The 20,367-nt window shown below is 45.8% G+C and overlaps 1 long non-coding RNA gene across 2 annotated transcripts in view; it reads left to right on the forward strand.

The window, feature by feature from the left end:
* Positions 1 to 235: 235 nt before the first annotated feature.
* Positions 236 to 20,367, forward strand: part of LOC138503619 (uncharacterized) — a 96,735-nt gene continuing 76,603 nt past the window's right edge. The window contains exons 1-2 of one of the 2 annotated variants that reach the window (XR_011279676.1): positions 236 to 561; positions 3,620 to 3,754. This is a non-coding gene — a long non-coding RNA (uncharacterized lncRNA). The remainder of the gene's footprint in view (positions 562 to 3,619; positions 3,755 to 20,367) is intronic. The other variant, XR_011279677.1, reaches the window with a different exon arrangement.

Genomic DNA, 20,367 nt, shown 5'->3' on the forward strand with positions numbered 1-20,367 from the left:
GGACTTATTGTACAAATGAATTGTTTATTCATCTCCACATGACATAATATGTCCAAAACAACTCTTATGTGAGCAGTATCTCTCAAATTCGACTCCAATGCAGTATACAATTATCACTAACAAGCTTTCTGCTTGCACTTTGTGTCTATATGATCTGCAATACGAAATGCTCTCATATACCGTGCAATACGGTAAAACGTAAAGGCAGCAACGTGAGGCAAAACGCATACAGAGAGTTTTACGACCGAAGGAAACACACAATAATTGTGTAGAAGCCGCAGGCATTGTGTCGCGCAGGCACTCGCTTGAAATTTAAACGCTCCAACGTTTATGGATGTGGGACAACGTTACCAACGAAACTGGGAGCTGATGGAGCAGAGCGGCCACAGCTTCTCACACAGCTGCACCGCCTGCTAAACGCTCACGGAAACACGGATGGTCGTTGGAGTAGAGCAGCCACAGAGAAAATGCAGGACACACGGCCAGCTACAACGCTCACAGGAACATGAAAGGGGCGGTGGGGCCTGAGACTAATCCTCGTCGCCACTTGAAGTGGTTGAGGTAAGGCAAGGAGATTTATAAGATTATGAAGTATACTTTAATTGTACAGATTAAGTTATAAGATACAAACAGGCCCCACCGACCGTGGCTGCAACGATTCTCTATTATTTGAATCGTCGAGTTCTCTCGCGCCCTCTGTCACTACATTCCATTCATCCTTCCATCACGAGGGGAACTCGCGCCCTCTGTCACTACATTCCATTCATCCTTCCATCACGAGGGGAACTCCTCGCAGAGCCCCGTGATGAAAGAATCATATGTATATTACACTGTATATAATCAAAAAGTGATTGATTACACCAAAGGGCACCAACGAAAAAGGTTGGGTGTATGGAGCATTGCACTGCGGCGCACTGCGGCGCATCTTTGTACCATTAGACAAAACCGTGAGGCATGTCTAACACACCCTTGAAGACAACCAAGAGAGCAGGGGATTGAACAGTCTCATTTCGTAGAAGATGTCATTATCCCAAGTAGAGACGAACTTGTTTGCCCAAAGATTGCGGTCCCTACCTTGCAGATCTTGACAATAAAAAGGCCGATTAACCTGTTCTAACAGTACTAGTACACACACAGACTGCAGAGAACGCCTACCTTGCAGATCTTGACAATAAAAAGGCCGATTAACCTGTTCTAACAGTACTAGTACACACACAGACTGCAGAGAACGCACAAGATATGGTTTAGCATTCTAGAACCAGTGTCATCATGAAGCAGCGCTTTAACCCCACAGCAAGATAGCTTTTTTACTTTGAGGTGAAGAATTAATGACAGTGTTTGTCGAATCCTGAGCAGATGACAGTTCAGATTAATGAATGGAACCAACACCATTTGATAGAAAAGCAGCCTTGCTGCAAAGCCAAGTGAAGTGCAGCCACATGCACAGACGTGTATTGGGATGCGATGGACGTGTTCAGCGAAACAACTTGAAGAAGTAGAGCATTGACTTGTTAGAAAAAAACGGTAATCTTTGCCCGTGGTTCTGCTCAGTATAAAGCACTATGCCTGTCAGCACTTCGTGCACGTGTTGATATATACACTGTCCACGCCCTTACTAAATGAGCACTTTTTGGTTAACATGTTGAACCTTTCATTTGAGATCTGCTTTTTGGATTGCGGTGGAGATGCAGGTAAACAATGTTCGTTGACGTAGCAGTGCTTAAAAATGAACGCATTATGTATCACTACGAGTTTGGAATTAATTGAGAAAACAAAAACAGGAGGTCATGAGATCACTGTTTTTTTCAGACCACCTGATTACTGTGTAATAAATCCAGCATAAACATAGAGGTATTACCTCCAATAAATGGTGGTATTTCCCCAATAGTTTTACCTCATGAGGACATAAATCATGTTTTTCAATTATGTCCCATGGGATTTCGGAGCAGGCAGTGACACAATCTTATAAGTGGGTGGACAATAATCAGTTGGCACTCCTGCAAACTGCAATTTGGTTTGAAGGTGTAGCAGTGTAAAATTGTAATTATTCAATTATCTGTAATAAGTCATTCCTTCAAGCACATCATTCACAGCTGTTTTAAGACTATTAGGGAAAATGGCATCAACGTGTCCGCTGTGTGTTTTGTGTAACCTCCTAAATGTTTCCCAATTGTTTAGGAGGTAATACAAGCATAGCGACTGAGCTGACAATAGAACTAGACAGCAAAACTAAGTGGATGACAACCTTTACACTTGATGACAGAGTAGGGTGCACATGTTTATATGTTTCATGACAACAGTAGCAGTGGGAACACATGAGTGGGGCGCACTTAAATGTTACACAACAGGGGAAGCAGAACACGAATGAAACTCATGCACAATGAGATGTGTAGGCACACCTGCAACTTCTAAGGTTTTAGCTTTTTATAGCCACAAAAAACAGCTTTCCAAAACACGGGTGGCTCCTTTTCGAAGGATTACCTTTGCACCTATGTGCACAAAACATCCCACTGCGCACATTTCATCATTTGCTCTTTGGAGAGAAAAGGGAAGGTGTAGAGTTGAGGCAAAATGTACTTCACCACTTGCTTTTGCTCTCTCCACTGAAAACTGAGTTACATTTTCGGTATTAACACACCTGCTTTTTGCAGGTGTAAAATGCAGGCGGTTTCCATGGGAATACACTGCATTTACACCAGTTTGAACATGTAATTCTGGCGTAAATGCTGTCACATTTGTATGGCAGAGAGGAAGGGGGAAATGGAACATTACATTATTATTATTGTTCTTTCCGGCTTACAAAGGCATTAAAAAGGAAGAGTAACATAAAATAAATATGTAAACGTTTTACACATGTTTTTCGCATTTGTTTTACATGACTCCATCAAAACAGTGTCATCTTGCCTTCGGGGGAAAATGATGGTTTTGTAATACAACTTGGAGCAGAAAATTGAGCAAAACTCTTTATTGTAGTTGAACTCTCACTGCCAATTAAAACTGTCTGTGTCCCCTGAATTCCTACACTTACACCCCAAAAATCGTTCAGACATGCATAGACCAAAATAAAGGCCTATCCTGCATGTCGCTGCCTACTGACATGTAAGCACACAAGCCAATGTTCTCCCTGCACCTCATCTACTGGTGCAACCACATAGCAACATATACATAACATCTGTAGCCAGTCGGATGTAGGACAATAGACACCTGTCTTTTGCAGCAGCAACAGGGACACCGTATTCAGGGTGAATTCACCCCCTCACCCTAAATACAAGACCACATGACCAAACTTCTTATAAAAGATGTTGCGAATTGCTGTTGGAACAAAGGACTAAGGTAATAGGTGACCCTTTGCCACAATATATTTGAATTCCATTTTTTTGACTAAAGTGTCATCATAAATATTTGTAAACTGTGCCCATGTCAAGGGTCACACATTATAATTAAACATCTAATAATGATCATTTTATCAATGCTCCAAAAAGGTGAAGCTGACATCAGACTTTCTAGTTAATATCATGAACAACATGTCGTTTTTTTAAGAAGTATGCTGTGTGATGTTAATGTGAAAACGTACACACATCACTAATTCTTCTTCTTCACCCCTCCTACTTGTCCTTAGGTTTTAGCGGAAATTGTTGATACACCTATTGCACGTTCAATGGACCGAGCACCAGAAGGATGTCCTTGGCAGTACATGAAATGTGAACGTTTTCGTCATGAAATCTAGAGGTCTAAAATCTCGGAAAGCTCAAAGGTAATGGTGCACATTGTTAGGCAAGAATTGATGTAGTAACCCTGTGGGAGACTACACAACACTTGTCCTCTTGGTATTAAGTAACCCACCTTTTGGTGTCGGCTGGTACCACACAAGTTGGTAGTGTGACTGAGCAGCCAGACTTATCTCAAGAGGGGTAAATGTGAGCTGTAGAAATGACATTCACAAATACAAGTAACCAAGTAACACTTACACTCAAGGTTTTAGTTATAAATATTTATAAACAGTTTTAAAATAAGCATTCTTTAAAAAGGGCAATATAGGTAAGAATCAAATACACTTGAAAATATTTTTCCAGAATCAACGCAAAGCTATTAGATATGCTTTAGAGATGCTTTTTACACACTTCCTACACCCTGAGGTGACTTCACTAACTAGGACAGTAATGGCATTTATATATCACTAGTACTTTTTGTATATTCTGAGGTTTGTAGAAAGGAAGGATTAAGGGAAGGAAAAAGGTTCAACAGGTTCGCAGAGCATGGGAGCACTTAAAACTTCCAATGAAGTCTAGACAAAAACCTTTCCCATCAAGAATAGTTTAAAACCACGTTATCACCTCTGAGGGACAGTAAATATCAAAGTCAAGTGGACTAGAAGAGTCTGCAGGTAGCCAGGACAGCCAAAGCCAATTGGAGCACAGTCTACGGAGCTGAGGCACTTCTTAGTTAAAGTCTTGCACCAAGTTAGAGAGTTTGTTGAAGAAAAATCACTGTACGGTCACAAGCTGGTACACTTGTGAAGGGAATGTAATAATAAACAGGGTATGTTGTTGAGATAAACAAAAAAGAGGGCACGGACAAGCCGTTGAATTCCTTAGAACCGTTAAATATATCAAGGATGGTAGCACAAAAAACAACGGTTTTGTAGGAAATAATATCTTTTTAATACTTGGAAAAAATCCTGAGGCAAAAAAACTAAAGGTGGGTCGCCTCTAATTCACAAGGGCAGGGAAAGTCAGGAGGGTAGCAAATCCAAAAGGGGTAAAGGCTTCAATGTTCAGAACTGTGGATTAGATTCTGGAACTGTGAGCTGATGGTCCGATCAAGATCGGGATGGCTGTTCATTTTCTGTGTTCTGTGTTAATTCTTTAATGGTTCCCGTGGGTAACAGAGAATCAGAAGTGTTGAACGTTTGGAGATGCACCAGAGTAAAAACACAGGGGAGACTTCTTTAGCCGTGGGGCCAAGAGATCGGAGAGAGCTCTTCTAAAAATGCACCCTCATAGCATCTGGGGGTGTACTGGAGAGGTAGTTCACGCAATATCTGATTCCTTCCAATTGAGATATTTGCTGAAGGTCATGAGAGCCCTCATGACCTGTGGGGTCGACCGGTTTCAATGGCTAGTAGTGATTCAAACCATCTTCTTCAGGACCGTAGTTCGGGATAAGGAGTAGATCAGGGTTTCAGGAGATTGAAACCAGGACAAATGCTGTATTGAAAGGATACAGAAGGGAAGGGGGGGCGAAACACAGGAGGAGAGCATGAAAGCTGGAGCAATCTATCAAGGAAAGTGCTTACTGGATGGACAACAAGCCCAAATGAGTAAGAGGAGACCCAGGTGAGTACTACCAATATCACTTGGAGGTGCAATATAACAGGATGATTGAAGTGCCTGATCACCGGTGTGAAATACATGGTCTCAACAAGGTAGGCGGGGGGTGGGGGGTGAGGGGGAGCTAGGGCATCAATGTAAAAAGGGATATGAAGCAGAAAAGCTGCTAGTAACATGGGTACCTTTGGTCAGACTGGGCTGGAGCTGTCAGTGCAGTCTCTCTGAAAGACAAGAGGTGATGTGCTGTCAGCAAAGGTAAGTCAAATAAAAACTGGAAACAAGCCAGCTAATCAGGAGTACAGGGGCCGGAAGGGCAGTACCTGGATCCGTCTGCCTGTAGGTGTCCTGCTCGCGGTGCTGCTGCAGCTCGAAATGAGCTCGATGTGAAAGTGAGGCCAACCGCCTCTAGAAAATAGGGAAAACGCGCTCCACACTCGCGTCACGTGACGTGCGCCTACGTCGTGACCGCGTAGCGTGGAGCGGTGTAGGTACGTGCGGGCAGAATGTGCTCAATCGGCCGTAGAGAGTGCCGCAGAACACGTGAAACGGTGCTCCTCAAGGGAAACAGTCATAGGGGCTGGGTTGAAGGAGGCCCGTGTGCTAAAAAGGGAGGGGGGGGGGGGAGGGGGGGAGGCGGACCGGGGGTGGGGCAGAAAAAGGGGGGGGGGGAAGGGAGGACAAGGGGGGAGAGGCGGGTGCCCTAGGGTGGCCCGAGCGATGCAGAAATAATAGATAAAAAATAATAAAAAAATGGTAATTAAAGGAAATAAATGTAGGGAAAAGGCAGGAACCAAAAACGAGAGGATCGAAAAAAGAAAGGAAGAAAGGATCAAAACAGTGGAGGCACACTGGGGGTCCCTCACTTCTAGAGCAGAATAAGAGGGCAGAGCCTGTATGTGCAGGCAGTCTATGGTAGCACTGCTAGGTCATGCCACTGGATATTCTCATTAAGACCTTTCAAGCATGTGTTGAGTTTGAAAATCCACTGCTGTTCTCTCCTAAAGAGTATGTTGTTATAGTTACCCCCTCTTGCAGGGGGTGTGACCCTTTCTATGATGGTCCATTTGAATGAGTCTGCCGTGTGTCCTTCAGCTGCAAAGTGTTGGACTAGGGGGGCTGTGAGTTTGTTGGTACGTATGCATGACCTATGTTCCACCATACGGATCCGAACTGCCCGGGCAGTCATGCCAATGTATCTCAGGGCGCAGGGGCATGTGATCATATAAATCACTCCTTTGGAATTACAGTTTGTCAATGTCATCTGCCTCCAAGGTGTACGCCAACCTATATCTATCTCTGTTGTGCGAGATGTCTGAGGACACATGGAGCAATTCCCACATGGTGCGTGTCCTCTGGCTGGTGCAGTGTCCCAGAGGGTACATTGACTAGGTCTTGTGGGTAACAAAGTGTGTGCTAGTGTTTTAACTACCTTGTCCCGCAAGTTAGTCCGTCTTTTAAGGGCAAAGCGGGGTATGGGGATGGTAGTATCTCCTGTGTTTAAGATCGGCCATAGCTTCTTAACTTCTTGCTTGATCTTGTTGAGAAGAGGCGAATAGCTAAATACTGCTGTGATTCCTGTGGTATTGGCTGGTTTCGAGTGTTGTTGGAGGGTAACAGATCTCGGGATGTTTCTGGCTCTTTTGTAAGTGTCTCTGATGATATTTTTTGGATATCCTCTTGCTGCCAATTGGTCCCTTAATAGGCTAGACTGCGTGGTATATGTAGGGGTCTGAGTGCACAACCTGCGGTATCTTAAAAATTGTCCAAAAGGCAGGTTGTCTCTGAGTGCTCGAGGATGGTAACTGGAGTAGCATAACAGAGAGTTTCTATCAGTAGATTTCTTGTACACGCTTGAGACTAGTCCCCCATTGTTGGCTGAGATTGCGAGATCCAAGAAATGTATGGATTGCTTATCTTTTTCTAATGTAAACTGAAGGTGTGGGTTGAGAGAGTTCAGCCAAGTATGGAAGGACACCAGGTCCAATTCGGTCCCTTTGAAAATTATGAAAATGTCATCTATATATCTACGCCATATGCCCAGATTGTTAGCAAAAGGGTTGGTGGCTGGGTAGATGTGGTCTTGTTCGAAGAGATTGACGTATAGGTTAGCTAGACTGGGGGCAAAAGTGGCTCCCATTGCAGTGCCGGATGTCTGTTGGTAGAAGGTATTTTGAAACAAAAAGTAATTCTTGGTTAGTGCAATCTCTGCCAGTTGGTGGATGAAAGTAGGCGGCACACCATGTAATTCGATGCCAGATTGTAGTAGCCCACTTAACATATTCAGAGTGTCTTGTTGAGGGATCCGAGTATACAGAGACTCGATATCAATCGTGACTAGCCACTCTTGTTGTGGATCATACTGCAAGGAGTCTATTAAGTTTAGCATGTGAGTGGAGTCTTTTATGTAGCTTGTCATTTTAGGGATCTGGTCCCTTATGAAAAAGTCAACAAATTGAGAGAGTGGTTCAAGGATAGAGCCAATGCCTGACACAATGGGGCGTCCGGGTGGTGGCACAATGCCTTTATGAATTTTGGGTAAAGCATACATGGCCGGAATGCGAGGGTGGGATGGAGAGAGGAAGGCAGCTTCACGGCTGCTGATGTAGCCTTCGGCCTCTGCTTCATAGATGATAGGAGCTATTATTGCCTGGAGGGAAGGTGTGGGGTCCACGCGGAGTTTTTTGTAACTGATGTTATCACTCAGGAGGATATTGACCATATTGACATAGTTGGTGGTGTCCATGATGACAATGGCTCCCCCTTTGTCAGCCGGCTTAATGGTGATCTCTGGATTGGCAGCTAGATCGGAAAGAGCTGTCAATTGGGGTTTGGTACAGTTGTTGTTGATAAATGGAATGGTCCGTTCGAATTCTGCTATTTTCTTGAGCAGTGCTTGTTCGAAAGTGATTGATTCTGGGGTGTTGGTACAGTGTGGAGGGAAGAATTGAGAGGGTGGGCGTAGGCCCGTAGCGTCGGTGTCTGCAATGATCTCATTATTGAAGTACTGTTTTAATCTTATTTTTCGCATCAATTGTGTACATTCGACACGCGTTTGAAAAGGGTCATACCGTGCTGTAGGGATGAAGGAAAGTCCCTTCTGTAGAATTTCTTGTTCTGCTCTGGTCAGTACATGCGTGGACTGGTTAACGATCAATGAGGGAGCAGCGCTGGTAGAATGCCTTGTCCTCTGCTGCGAGTGATTATCGTGGGCGGCGGGTGGTTCTGCCATCGTGCCCGGTGCTGGCCTCCTCCTCGTGTGCCTAAAAAAGGAAGCGCAGGGGGGGTTCCTTGGTTGTGACCACCGAATTGTACACGCCTCTTGTCCCAATGTTGCTTGCCCGAGCTATTGCTGGAATTGCTACTCGAGCTGTTGTAAGACCGGTTGGCGTTACTCCGTTGTAGGGTTTGGAACCGTAGTTGTGCAGCGTCTCGTCTAGATTGTTTGGCCTCTTCTGAAAAATATTCTTCCCCTACATATGGGTACACTTTCACATGTGTGAATGCAGTGAGATCTTTTTTCAGTTTTATGATCTTGCGGCTAAGGTTGGTTTCCTTAAAATCTTTCAGTTTGGTATCCAGTAGACTTAGTTTGGCTGTATAAATGTCTGTGGCTATTTTGGTTTTCAAAAGAGCACTCTTCTCATTCAGTTCTCGTACTAGTTTGTCTGTGATTGCTTTAGCGGTGTTAATGATAAGTACCAGCCAGTCACGTGTACATTTATTAGCAATAAAGGACCAGTCTTTTCTAAACTGTAAATTATCCAAAAAAATTCGTGGTTCGATGCGAATAATTAGACCATTAGGGGCTGCATGTGCCCTTAGATATTCGGTCATCAGTGCTCCATGCAGTTCTGTGCGGATGATTTTCTTTCTCAAGGCTTCAATCTCATTCCATTCGTCGTTATTGCTGATGTTCTGTGGGGTGAGATCAATACCTAATAATGAGGGGTTGGCAAGGATCCCATCAACCAGTTCTTCGGCAAAGGCCAGAAAATGTCCATCGGCCATTGGGCATGGGATTGGGGCGAAACTTGACCGGGGAACAAAAAGGGGGGGGGGAGAGTGCTGATGAGACCAATAAAATACACCGTAGTGTTGAGTAACAGCTAGAGAGAGGGAGGATGGCCTTCCTCTTCTTAATTTTGAGTTAATCAAACCCAGCAACTTGGACAGTTGCGCGAAGAGAATGTAATAATAAACAGGGTATGTTGTTGAGATAAACAAAAAAGAGGGCACGGACAAGCCGTTGAATTCCTTAGAACCGTTAAATATATCAAGGATGGTAGCACAAAAAACAACGGTTTTGTAGGAAATAATATCTTTTTAATACTTGGAAAAAATCCTGAGGCAAAAAAACTAAAGGTGGGTCGCCTCTAATTCACAAGGGCAGGGAAAGTCAGGAGGGTAGCAAATCCAAAAGGGGTAAAGGCTTCAATGTTCAGAACTGTGGATTAGATTCTGGAACTGTGAGCTGATGGTCCGATCAAGATCGGGATGGCTGTTCATTTTCTGTGTTCTGTGTTAATTCTTTAATGGTTCCCGTGGGTAACAGAGAATCAGAAGTGTTGAACGTTTGGAGATGCACCAGAGTAAAAACACAGGGGAGACTTCTTTAGCCGTGGGGCCAAGAGATCGGAGAGAGCTCTTCTAAAAATGCACCCTCATAGCATCTGGGGGTGTACTGGAGAGGTAGTTCACGCAATATCTGATTCCTTCCAATTGAGATATTTGCTGAAGGTCATGAGAGCCCTCATGACCTGTGGGGTCGACCGGTTTCAATGGCTAGTAGTGATTCAAACCATCTTCTTCAGGACCGTAGTTCGGGATAAGGAGTAGATCAGGGTTTCAGGAGATTGAAACCAGGACAAATGCTGTATTGAAAGGATACAGAAGGGAAGGGGGGGCGAAACACAGGAGGAGAGCATGAAAGCTGGAGCAATCTATCAAGGAAAGTGCTTACTGGATGGACAACAAGCCCAAATGAGTAAGAGGAGACCCAGGTGAGTACTACCAATATCACTTGGAGGTGCAATATAACAGGATGATTGAAGTGCCTGATCACCGGTGTGAAATACATGGTCTCAACAAGGTAGGCGGGGGGGTGGGGGGTGAGGGGGAGCTAGGGCATCAATGTAAAAAGGGATATGAAGCAGAAAAGCTGCTAGTAACATGGGTACCTTTGGTCAGACTGGGCTGGAGCTGTCAGTGCAGTCTCTCTGAAAGACAAGAGGTGATGTGCTGTCAGCAAAGGTAAGTCAAATAAAAACTGGAAACAAGCCAGCTAATCAGGAGTACAGGGGCCGGAAGGGCAGTACCTGGATCCGTCTGCCTGTAGGTGTCCTGCTCGCGGTGCTGCTGCAGCTCGAAATGAGCTCGATGTGAAAGTGAGGCCAACCGCCTCTAGAAAATAGGGAAAACGCGCTCCACACTCGCGTCACGTGACGTGCGCCTACGTCGTGACCGCGTAGCGTGGAGCGGTGTAGGTACGTGCGGGCAGAATGTGCTCAATCGGCCGTAGAGAGTGCCGCAGAACACGTGAAACGGTGCTCCTCAAGGGAAACAGTCATAGGGGCTGGGTTGAAGGAGGCCCGTGTGCTAAAAAGGGAGGGGGGGGGGGGAGGGGGGGAGGCGGACCGGGGGTGGGGCAGAAAAAGGGGGGGGGAAGGGAGGACAAGGGGGGAGAGGCGGGTGCCCTAGGGTGGCCCGAGCGATGCAGAAATAATAGATAAAAAATAATAAAAAAATGGTAATTAAAGGAAATAAATGTAGGGAAAAGGCAGGAACCAAAAACGAGAGGATCGAAAAAAGAAAGGAAGAAAGGATCAAAACAGTGGAGGCACACTGGGGGTCCCTCACTTCTAGAGCAGAATAAGAGGGCAGAGCCTGTATGTGCAGGCAGTCTATGGTAGCACTGCTAGGTCATGCCACTGGATATTCTCATTAAGACCTTTCAAGCATGTGTTGAGTTTGAAAATCCACTGCTGTTCTCTCCTAAAGAGTATGTTGTTATAGTTACCCCCTCTTGCAGGGGGTGTGACCCTTTCTGTTTTGATCCTTTCTTCCTTTCTTCTTTTTTCGATCCTCTCGTTTTTGGTTCCTGCCTTTTCCCTACATTTATTTCCTTTAATTACCATTTTTTTATTATTTTTTATCTATTATTTCTGCATCGCTCGGGCCACCCTAGGGCACCCGCCTCTCCCCCCTTGTCCTCCCTTCCCCCCCCCTTTTTCTGCCCCACCCCCGGTCCGCCTCCCCCCCTCCCCCCCCCCTCCCTTTTTAGCACACGGGCCTCCTTCAACCCAGCCCCTATGACTGTTTCCCTTGAGGAGCACCGTTTCACGTGTTCTGCGGCACTCTCTACGGCCGATTGAGCACATTCTGCCCGCACGTACCTACACCGCTCCACGCTACGCGGTCACGACGTAGGCGCACGTCACGTGACGCGAGTGTGGAGCGCGTTTTCCCTATTTTCTAGAGGCGGTTGGCCTCACTTTCACATCGAGCTCATTTCGAGCTGCAGCAGCACCGCGAGCAGGACACCTACAGGCAGACGGATCCAGGTACTGCCCTTCCGGCCCCTGTACTCCTGATTAGCTGGCTTGTTTCCAGTTTTTATTTGACTTACCTTTGCTGACAGCACATCACCTCTTGTCTTTCAGAGAGACTGCACTGACAGCTCCAGCCCAGTCTGACCAAAGGTACCCATGTTACTAGCAGCTTTTCTGCTTCATATCCCTTTTTACATTGATGCCCTAGCTCCCCCTCACCCCCCACCCCCCCGCCTACCTTGTTGAGACCATGTATTTCACACCGGTGATCAGGCACTTCAATCATCCTGTTATATTGCACCTCCAAGTGATATTGGTAGTACTCACCTGGGTCTCCTCTTACTCATTTGGGCTTGTTGTCCATCCAGTAAGCACTTTCCTTGATAGATTGCTCCAGCTTTCATGCTCTCCTCCTGTGTTTCGCCCCCCCTTCCCTTCTGTATCCTTTCAATACAGCATTTGTCCTGGTTTCAATCTCCTGAAACCCTGATCTACTCCTTATCCCGAACTACGGTCCTGAAGAAGATGGTTTGAATCACTACTAGCCATTGAAACCGGTCGACCCCACAGGTCATGAGGGCTCTCATGACCTTCAGCAAATATCTCAATTGGAAGGAATCAGATATTGCGTGAACTACCTCTCCAGTACACCCCCAGATGCTATGAGGGTGCATTTTTAGAAGAGCTCTCTCCGATCTCTTGGCCCCACGGCTAAAGAAGTCTCCCCTGTGTTTTTACTCTGGTGCATCTCCAAACGTTCAACACTTCTGATTCTCTGTTACCCACGGGAACCATTAAAGAATTAACACAGAACACAGAAAATGAACAGCCATCCCGATCTTGATCGGACCATCAGCTCACAGTTCCAGAATCTAATCCACAGTTCTGAACATTGAAGCCTTTACCCCTTTTGGATTTGCTACCCTCCTGACTTTCCCTGCCCTTGTGAATTAGAGGCGACCCACCTTTAGTTTTTTTGCCTCAGGATTTTTTCCAAGTATTAAAAAGATATTATTTCCTACAAAACCGTTGTTTTTTGTGCTACCACACTTGTGAAGGGTAAAGCTGAAATCAACTCTAGCAAAGTAGCTACTGAAAGTCTCATCTGAGAAGAGCGAAGGTAAACACAATGAGGTAAGTACCCCAAGTCGGAACAATACTTTTGGTTAGAAGAAGAGTGGTCCTGCTGGTGTCTGTCTGGTTGCAGCGATGCAGATCCTCCATTCCTGGGCCTCAGCCATAGGGACAAAAGGGAGGACATCTGGAGGACTCATGCAGCAGATATTTGGAGGTCGGCGGCAGATACAGGCTCTTTTCGGATCAGTGGCCCTTCGTGGTTTCAGCGCTCGGTAAACAGCACCACCACAGATCTTGGACACCTGTTGGGCTTCCTTCACTCGTTCAGTCCTGCACTCTAGTGAGGGGACTAAAGCTCTGGACATCCTGCTTCTGGATAGTCCTTAGGAGACTCCTGGAGCTACTGACCGGATTGCAGATGTTGCACTAGACTATGGATTTCTCGACCCCTGGCACTCGGTACCTGCAGCAGCAAAAACATATATCTAGTCGGGGAAGATGACCCAATGGAGTTTGTCTTGGGGTTAATTATTCCCACTAAGCCAAGGGAAGACGTCGTCCCTTCCAGAGCTTCTCTTGTCAATCAGAAAAAGGAATTTCAGCACCACAGCAGGGCTTCACCAGGCAATTCAAAGGTGAAGGAGGTTGCAGCAAGCTTCGGTCACGGTTTCTTTGTCGACTGTTCTTCCCCGTGGTCGACTCTGCCTCTAGTCCCAAAACCCTCGCCTTTTAAGCAGCTTTCTCCCATTAATTGACAGCCTACGCCGCACTCAAACAGTGGGGTGCAGTGAGGCATTCCTAAAGACAAAGAACAGGGGAGGTTCCGTAACCTTCCTCACTTCCTGCCCTTCCAGATGCACTGGAGCGAGGGGCGGGTTTCAGTAGTAAAGCCTGCCAAAGGCTAAATGAACAAAGGACTCAAACCTGGCTTGGCGCACAGAGTAAATCCCAACAAAGACATCACAAAAAGAAAATGGCAAAAAAAGAAGACCAGGGCCATTTTGACAAAATTGTCACCCATGGGTGCAATACTGCAGCTGAGGATTCAGCCTGCGGTAGAAAAGCACAACGGTAGGAAAATTAACCCACTACCACCAGCCATTTAAAGTAGTGAGGGTAAATGTTACACAAGTAGGTAGGATAAGGGGCTACTAAGTAACCCCCCAGCACTCCACATAAGATGGTGTGGGCTGGACCTACTAAGAGAAAAGTTAAGTAAAGTCAATGGGCCTCATTACAACAGTGGTGGTAAGGCAACAACTTCACCGGTAGTGCTACCGGGACTGTTGTTGTCATGCTGCCACATTACGAGTTCTGCTCGCAGGGGCCGCTCTGCATGCCTCTCCAGACCAGACGTGCAGAGCAGCACCCTTGAGCACAAAAGGATGGTAGCAACGGTACCGTTATGAACGGTACAGCTGCTACCATCCTCCCCATTCCCATTGAGCCCTATGGGGGGTCAAATGGGAATGGGGATGTACCAGCTCCAGGTCCCGCGAAATCGAAATTACCGGGCCCGCAGAGGGTGGAATGGTCCGGTAATTCCCCTATCGCGGGACCCGGAGCCAGACCCAAGGTTGGGGGTAGACATGCCCTTATTAAGGGCATCTCTAGCTCCAAACTTGTAATGAGGCGGCCCAGTGTCACTTTACTATTCTTGGGAACAGTAGTTCACACAAGAAAATGCATTTAAACCTTATGAGAAATCTAAAAGGATTTCTCTGTGACACTGCACTGAAGGTGTTGTGTGTCACCATACAAAAAGTAGATGCCTATGGAGCTTGTCAGACTCAAAAAACAAAGGACACACATAATCCAAATCAGGTCAAAACACATGAGAGAGTAAGAGAAAGGGCTCACTCACTCCAGGGTTAAAATTAAAAAGTCCTAAAGTCGAGCAAAACAGCTGGGGGTCTCTAAGGTTGAAGGGAATTAAGACATAAATGAGAATTCTCCCTAACACTCGTCCCCCCAGACTAAGGGACAGGAGAATTCAATCCACTCCTGGATGAATCTCCTAATCCAGTTGGTCATACTTTCTGTGGAGACCATCACCATTTTGGTGATTGCACCCTGACCTCTGTTCTATGTTGAAATCAAACCCTTAGAGGCTGATTGTCCCCCTTAACAATTTTGGATTTTCCCCATTCATCTGCCTTAACCATCTCAAGGGTTGGTGGTCTGTCTGAATAATGAAAGTAGAACCATACAAGTATGGCCTAAACTTCTTCAGAGACCACACAATGGCAAAACATTCACGTTCAATAGTTTCCCACCTTGTCTCGGTCGTTCAGTTTCCTACTGATGAAGCAGATAGGGTGCTCCCTGCCGTTCACATACAGTTGACTCAAAACTGCACCTATCCATGTGTTGGAAGCATTTGTTAGTAGAATCAACAATTGGTTGTAGTCAGGAGCTCTCAAGACTGGAGCTTGACAAAGGCTTTCTTCAGTCCTTCAAAAGCCTTAGTACACTTCTCATTCCACCTGAACTTCTTGGGGGAATTTGGGTGAGGAGATCAGATTCAAGGGAGAAGCTATGGTCCCATAGTTCTCTTTGATATTCCCGTAATCCCAGTGAGACATAGGGATTCTCTCACTTGGGTTTGAGTAGTAGGGGTGGCCCAGTCTTGTACAGCTTGTACTTAGCTAGGCAATGGCCTTATTTCACTTTGGCGTAGTCTGTCAGAGCAATTTGCCAATAGCCTGAGCTTAGGTCAAATGTACTGAGGAACTTGGCTGAACCAAGCTTGTCCACCAGCTTATTTGTCCTGGGTAAAGGATGGGCATCTGTTGTGGTGACTGCAATAAGAGCTCTATAGTCCACACAGAATCTCAACTCTTTCGTTCCTGTTTTTTTTTTTAAACATATTTTATTGGTTTGCTCAATCAATTTAAACAACATTTCCCAAACTCCACCTTCCCTCTCACCCCCTATCCCATCCTCCCCCCACTCCCCCCACTCCCCAGCCAGTGTGAGCTCCTTCTGCTTCAGTGGGCAATTTTGAGTAATGTGCCGAATAAGTCCAAGATTCTGATCTTGTGTGGGCACCATTGCGCCATGTAGTCACTTTGTAAGAAATATAACACTGCTCCCCATTCTTTCCGGAATTTTTCTTGGTTGCCCTGGATCTTATAGCTTAACCATTCCATAGTGACATATGACCAAACCTTCTGCACCCATTGGTAGGTTGACAGTGGGGATCATTGCTTCCATTTTTACGCTATTGCTAGCCATGCTGCTATCAAAAGGCCCATGAAGTTATGTTTTTGTGCCATTGGCATGTCCCTGGATTGGGGGTCCCACATTCCGCATAGCCATAATTTGTTCTCCATTTGACATATATCTTTAAATATCACCTCTGTCCAGAAACCTTTGATACCCGGGCAGCCCACAAGATATGTTTCCAGTTTCCCATCCGTTTGCAGCCTCTCCAACACAGGTCTGATATTTGCGGATACATTGTGTTTAGCCGCTCTGAGGTGTAGTGCCACTGGACCATGATTTTTACCCACATTTCTCTCATTTGGATTGCCCGTGTCAGTTTTGGAATCGCCCTCCAGGTGTACTCCTGTTGTGTTCTAGTGATTGTTTCCCCTAGTGTCCTTTCCCACTTTTTCATTTAATTCCATTGGATCTCCTCCTTTTGTGTGTTTAAAAACTTGCACATAGCTGAGACGAGTTTCTTTGTGCATGTGTGAGTCGTTATGGATTGCTTAAAAGGAGTGTGATTTCTGGTCGCCGACTGCCTAATGAGTGGGGTCAAGAGCCAGTGTCTCAGTTGTTCATGTTTGTATCTATCTTTTTCTGTCAGGCCCAGCTGGGCTTTGCAATCCTCAAATGACCTAATTTATTTATCCTGATACATATCCCCAATTTTCATATACCCTGCCCTCTCCCACTTTATTTTTTCCCCCAACTCTACTCCCGTGAGGAAATATGGGTTTCCAAACATGGGTTTAAAGGGCGCTGGTACCTCTGTTAGCCTCTTTTTGTTGTTTCGCCACATACGTGTATTGTAGACCTCATCACTTTGCTGATTAGTAGGTTTGGGTGTCTCTGCTTCTTCTTTCTCCGTAAGAGGTCTGACAGTGGAGTCCCCACTACCGCCCTGCCCTGGTTTGCCAGGATTTTGTGTGTAACTGTCGGTACCCATTCTTTTTATACCCACAGCTGGGCCACCTCATAGTGTCTGCGGAAGTGCAGAAGGGATAGTCCCCCAATGTGGTTTGATGCAGTCAGCACCATTCTTGCCATTCTGGGGGGTCTTTTTTTTTCGATACAAATGCCATAATTGTCTGGTCAAAGATTTAAAGAAAGATTTGGGGATTTTGATTGGTAGCGCCTGAAAGTAATATAGTATTTTGGGAAGTATATTCATTTTTATTGATGTCATCCGACCCCACCATGAGATCATCAGCAGGTTCCATCTCTCTGTATCCTTCTTTATTCTATCCAGTAGTTGTGGAAAGTTCTCCCCAAACAACTGTTCCACTCAGGCCATGAGGGTTATTCCCGGGTACTTAATCCCCCTGTCTGCTATCTTTAGGTTTAAGGCGGTCGAAATACTTTTTATCACTTCGCAAACCCCAGCTAGGATTAAAAGCTCTGATTTCTGCCTATTTATTTTTAATCCTGAAATTGTCCCAAACTCTTCCTATTCCTGCAACACTTCTGTCAATGGCTGTACAGGGTCTGACATTGCCAGCAGTATGTTGTCTGCGTATCCCATTAACTTATGGGGTTTCCCTGCCATTTCTAATGACCTCATTACAAGTATGGTGGTAAAGCAACAACAGCACTGGTATCGCTACTGGCACCATTGCTACCGTACCACCGTACTATGAGTTCTGCTTGCAGGTGCTCTTGCAGCCACCAGGTCTGACCTGGTGTCCATACCGGCACCCGCAACCAGAACATGATGATAGCACCGGTACCGTTATTTATGCCCCTAACATTATGTGTAATTATTTTTATCCTTCCCATCTCTGATTAATGTGTGCTGTCCTTTCTCCTTTTCCTGTTACAGGCTTTGTTCCTCCCCTCCCTAACCACTCCCCTCCATCTTCCCTCCTCCCTTGCCCCCCCAACTTGTTGGAAAGCCCCGAGGAGGGACTGGGTCCTAAGTTTGCTAGAGACTACTGCCCATCGCACCCAACCCTCAGAAAAATCTGGATAACTGTATGGGCAGTCCTAAACCCCACGTGGACTCCAGATGGTAAGATCCGAGATTAGTCCCTTCCTGGGTCACAACCTGTCTGAGGAACGTGTTACCTGTTGCCCCTTATAGGGGTATGTGCTGTAGTTTGTTCTCTCCGGGACCTGCTACAATGTTGGATGTTGATGACACCAAACTGTCTGCCCTCTTCACTTTGTACTTCCTATGTACAAAGTGATGAATAGTTTTGCGTTCCCATGGTTTCCTTTTTGCTCGGTCGCCATTCGATTGCTTTTCCTCCGCCCTTTCCTCTTCACATGGGTTTAGCACTTGTAGGCCTTCTTGGCAGGTTGTAATTCTGTGTTGTCTGCCATCCCAAGTGAACAGCAGGCCAAAAAGGAAGGTCCATTTGTATCATATTTGTTTTGCCACCAGTTCTTTTACCACCGGGCCCACCTCCCACCATTTTTGTAAGTCTTGAAATAGCTGAATTTCCGTCCCGTACATTCTGATCTGACCTATTGATTTTGCTTTTTGTAAGATTTGTTCCTTTTGGGGGTTTGAGGTGAGTGCCACCAGGACATCTCTGGGGCGTGCACCTGGTTCCCCTGTTCTTCATGGTCCTACATGGTGTATTCTGTTAATTTGGATCGCCTCTTCCTCAGTGCTGGACAGAATGTCCTTGAAGACTTGCTGCACTACCTCTTTGAGATATTTATCCTCTACGGATTCCACCATATTCTTGATACATATGTTGGATCTGCAGGACCCATTTTCTAGGTCCTTGCACTATTGTTCCAGGTTATGCATGAGGCGGACTAGATGTTCTTGTATTTCTCCTGATTGTTGTACTTTCTGTACAATCCAGGGTGTCTGTCCGTTTGGATACATTGACCCTTAATTCTTGCACCGCCTGCATTCTCGTCTTTTAGTGTTACAAACTGGCTTTGTACTGTGGTCATGAATTGTTCCTGTAGTTCTTTGAACCACATTTGCATGTCCTCCTTTGTTGCTGCCATTGGGAGTATGGACATCTGTCCTGCAGTTGTGTGAGCCTCTCCCTGTCCCTTGCCCTTTGTTTGGTTCGGTGTGTCTGTGCTCTATAGTTGGAGTAGGTTGGGGTCTTGTTTGGGTGCTTGGTTCAGCGAAGATGATTGATTCCCTTTATCTCGTGATTTTGACATGAGGCGCGCCAGGCATGTGTTTCTCCTGGAGTCTTGGGGGTCTTAGTGTTGATCTGGGCTTGGTCTGGCTAGGGGATACCTTTTCTTCCTCTGGGAGACTTACACCTATTGTCTGCTGCCGGGGCAATTCCTGCTATGGAGGTATTGTATTTGTGGTCACTCCTTTTGTTCCTCATCTTGTGATTGCTTCGTCTTACTCCTTGGGTTGTTAGGAGCCTGGACCCCATTTGACTGTTCTGGACAGTCTTTAATTTGTAGGTTGTTGCCTGGGCTGCCTTTACGGTATCCAATTACAGCACACCTAGGATGTTGAGGAGCCTGTTTGTGCTTGGGGAAGGCACCCTATATTCCATTGTCTGAATCCCTTTAAGTAGGGTGTAGTCTACGTTTGCCTGTGGGGATGGTCAGCCCCTACATGCCGTTGCCTCAGAGTATGCCCCAAATACTATACTCTTTGCTGCCAGGTATACCTTTGGAGGACGCGTTCCTTATGAGGGTAGGCTGGTGTAGGTCCCAGTGTCCCGCTTTGCGGCTTCTCCCCACATTCCCTTAGTCTTCTCTTTGCAGTTTCATCAGGGGGCTTATGTATCTCTCTGCAATTGCACCGTTTTGCTGGCCTGCTGCCCCCGCCCCCACTTTATTGTGTGTATCCGTGGCTTCAGCTTCTCTCCTTCCCTGTAGTCTGCCTTTTCTAGATTGCCCTGCCTTCTTCCTTGTTGGTGCTGCTTAATTTTGTATAACCTTGTCTTTCTCTGCCTTTTAAAATTGCTGGAGTGCCATTTTGCTCACACTTCATTTTGAACTTGTCCAGAATTGATTGGGTGGTGTGTAGTATATTAAGATTGTGATTTTTCTGCTTCTTGAGAATAGTGAATTGTTTTATAACTGATGGTGTAAATAAATGTATAGTCTTTGACTCAGAAACCTTGAGTCAGTGTTTGTATGAACCATAGCAATTGCTGTCCTTTGTGTAACTTCTGATACTGCTCACTTTACTCTTGAGATAAGTCTGGCTGCTCAGCCATCGCTACCACTTTACTGTGTAGTACAGGCTTGTGCCAAAGGAGAAT

This window comes from Ambystoma mexicanum, chromosome 11 (genome assembly GCF_040938575.1).
Source record: "Ambystoma mexicanum isolate Mex_15411 chromosome 11, UKY_AmexF1_1, whole genome shotgun sequence".
In the NCBI taxonomy this organism is placed as follows: domain Eukaryota; kingdom Metazoa; phylum Chordata; class Amphibia; order Caudata; family Ambystomatidae; genus Ambystoma; species Ambystoma mexicanum.